Consider the following 3,853-nt stretch of genomic DNA (forward strand, 5'->3'; position numbering starts at 1 on the left):
TATATATATATATATATATATATATTAGGGTTGCGTATCTCGTCATAGTAATCGATGCGATACATATCCAGATATTGATGCTGCGATACGATATGTATGTAGATACAGAATTTTTACCAAAGGTTTGTTACAAAGTTTGACAGTCTTGTCTGTAATTTATCATCTATATTACTAACATTATCTTATTTAAGTACTTCACACATTACAGGGCTTTTTCAAATTCTCAGGTTTGATCAACTAAATGGCAGCTGGCAAGAGAAGTAAAAAATAAAGTTAATAACTGTTTGTCTATTTTGTTATTGTTAATTTGTTATGTTACTTTTCATGTAATGTTTTTGATAAAAGAAATGAAGACAACATGTTGTACTTAATACTCATCTTCCTTTATTGAATCATTAATTTTCAGCAGAAATACTTTATTAGAAATTCTGATTTTTTTTCTGTACAAAAGACTTATAATGTTTACTGAAAGCTTGCCAAATTTCATTAAGATACATAAATCGTATAGTACGGTATATCAATACAATCATATCTCAGCTTCACGATATGAGTATATATCGTATTGCTGTATCACCACACCTTTAATAAATATGCATCATGATTCACAATATGACAGACTTTTATCAAAACATAGGATGAGACATATATGCCTGGTTTTCTTATCTGTTTTTGGTTGATTGATGGCATGCTGTAAAGAATATTCTAAATGTAGGATAACTGTTTTTTGTTAGAAAAATAACATAGATTATTTCTACAAGTACTTAATTTTGGTAGTCAATATTGTGAGTTATGAAAAATAAAAGAGAGATGTACAGTTTTCTATATTTGCAATTGATTACATAAAAAATTATGAAACTTTATGAACAACACATTTAAAAGACTATTACCTACCACTAAACATTTTCTACTTTCATTGTCACTAACACGTACAAAATTACTTTTCTGTCCTACTTTATTTCATGGAAAGCTCCAACTATAAAATATCTTTATACTTAATTATATCAAAGAAACTGTATGCTAAATGCATATGTCATTCTGTTTTAAAACTATAAAAGATAAAAGCATGTTCCAAAGAAATCTTGACCCCTCTCTTTTTTTAATCGTAAAAAAAAATCATAAGAGATGTGAATGTTTTTCATAGATTGTGTCACTAATTCAAGGCAAATATAGAATCTTATTGTTTCAGAAACACATTTTATTATGAAACTTCACATTCAGAGTTTCAACTTTTATCACTCATTATGCAAAACTACTGCTAGGAAGCTACTAAACCTTACTGGACACAGTTTGGTTTATCTGATATGAAAACCTTTAAGACAGACTAGAACAAAAAAAATACTAAAAATTATATATATGGAAAATTATATATTTTTGGAAAATAATTTAAATGTAGTATATATATACACACACATATATATATATATATGTGTGTGTATATTTCTACTAGCCATCAGGAATAACTATTTATTACCAAGAAATGTTAGCATTTAATGTGGACACAGAAATGTCAATGTCAACTGTATAGAGACTTGTGATTACTAAGTCGACCATTGTAGTATTGTTAACATGTATAATTTATGCAGAAATTTAAGATGTCATTATTCAGCCATCTTAGAATTGTTAACATGTGTGTAGGGTAGTAACAATGCTGACATACATTCATTGCAGTGACCAGTTACTTCTTATCTTTCTAATAACATTAATTTCTGCAGTGTAATGAGTAGTCATTTTAGTAACATCAACATGCATACAGTGCAGTAACCAGTCATTACTAAGTCATTCTAACAATGCAAATATATATGCATTGCAGTGACCAATTATTCTCCAGTTGCTTGAGGTATGCAATGGCTGAAATGACAAGTCATAGAAGCAACTTTTCAAGGTAGAGATTCTTTTTTTCATTTTTCTGTGCACTGTTACATGGGACACATGGACAACATTTGCCACTGATCCTTGTACTTGTGAACTCTTAGCAACTACAAGATGGAACACCTTGGTTACCATGATTTGTTGTATAACTCCTTCTGGGTGGTTGTGGTGCTCCAAGTTGATCCTTTTTCCTTTGTTTTCCAATGCCATTAAGTGCAAGTGATATCCCCATCTTGGAAGTTCTAAATTTTTGATTTGAACACAATTTTTTGATGTAACTGAATATTTTGTGTCAGAAAGGACTGCTACATACCCTTCATTACCTACAATTGCCAAACAAAGTCCAAATATAATTCTGATATGATTCTTTCCACTGTGAATTTGGCTGTCATGTGACTTATTAATTTTCATGTTTAAAATCATTTTAATATTGTGTCTTCTCAGATTAACTGATTCCCACAAGGAGTATTAGGTAGATCTGCCTTATAACAGGAGGATTGATCAGGGTAATTACAGAGTAAATCTGAATATAGCTACACTGATTGAGTTTTATGATAAAAAATAAACAGACTGGAAATGTTGCATAAAGTGAGAACAGTATTTATTTATCTTCAAAGCAAGAAAAACAGAATGCATACTTGCATAGGGCACAAGATCAATGAATCAGTTGGCAGCTTTCATCTCTCAAGATGTTTTTCTGTCAAGAGACTCGCATTTAAAACCAACTTGAACTGTGTGAATCGACTGCTTACCAGAAAATATTGGATTTAACTATAATACCAGCACTACTCAAGTGATTGGTCATTCCCACACAGCATACTTATGGATATAACCTCTAGATATCATCTACTCAGCCAGCAAAGGCCATGTCTGTTGTTGACCCTGTGGGCAGAAGAGGTATTATATCTAAGAAAACAGCAAAGGAACACTGATAGCTATGCATAAGTACAAAAAACTTAAACCTTTTAATGAAGACACAATTTGCTGTGATCACATTAAAAACTTGAACATTGACCCCATTTAAATGAATGAAAACTTTTTCATTGATACAATAATTACAATGCAGAAATAAAATTAATGAAGTCCAAAATAAACTAAACCCTTTCAGAAAAGTCATAATGGAAATCAGATATAATACATACATATATATTCAAAAAATTAACCCTTTAATATATATAAAATCAAAACAATAGAAAAAAGGATTAGTTTGATAATACCGCAATCAATTTCAAAGTAATGAACACACATCATGAAACTAACCAAATGAAAAAATTAAAATACCAGGTGGAATAGCCCTTGTTTAAAAAACATCTAACATACTTGATATATATATATATAATCGGTATAGATATAATAGTACTGTGTGTTGTATGTCTATGTAACTACTTTGCAAGGTGTGGATGGATCTTCACCAAAATTGCTATGGAGTACTGTGTGCTTATTTGAAATATTTTAACCAGAATTACTGAAAATGTTCTACAACAACAAACAAATCTGGATACACCATCTTTATATTTACCTGTGTCGACCCCAGGATTCTTAAAGTGTGTGTGTGTGTGGGGGGGGGGAGATAAAAGGGTGCCAGACACATGGGCTTAGGGAAGAAAGCTTTTTTTTAAGGATAAATAAAAAAACAACCTTGGAAGATAAATTAAGAAGCTCTAAAAAAGAATGATTATTTTTGTTACAGAATATCTTCATTACTATTACAAACATACTGGTCTATTATATAAGGTTCTTCATTGGTTTGCTGCATTTTTTCATTGAGGTATCACACTGACTCTGCAAGTTAATAAAATAATTAAATAAATCAATATGAAACTCTTTAAGTGAGTAAACATTTTAAAATTTAAGTATAACTCCACAGAATAGTTTATACAAGCTCATAACACAGATATATATTGTTACGTCTCCGTTCGTTAGTTAATTTTCCGTAAATTCGTTCCGACGAAATTTTAGCGACACAAGTCCTTTCCTAAATAAA

The sequence above is a fragment of the Limulus polyphemus genome, unplaced genomic scaffold, assembly GCF_000517525.1.
Source record: "Limulus polyphemus unplaced genomic scaffold, Limulus_polyphemus-2.1.2 Scaffold4019, whole genome shotgun sequence".
Taxonomy (NCBI): Eukaryota; Metazoa; Arthropoda; class Merostomata; order Xiphosura; family Limulidae; genus Limulus; species Limulus polyphemus.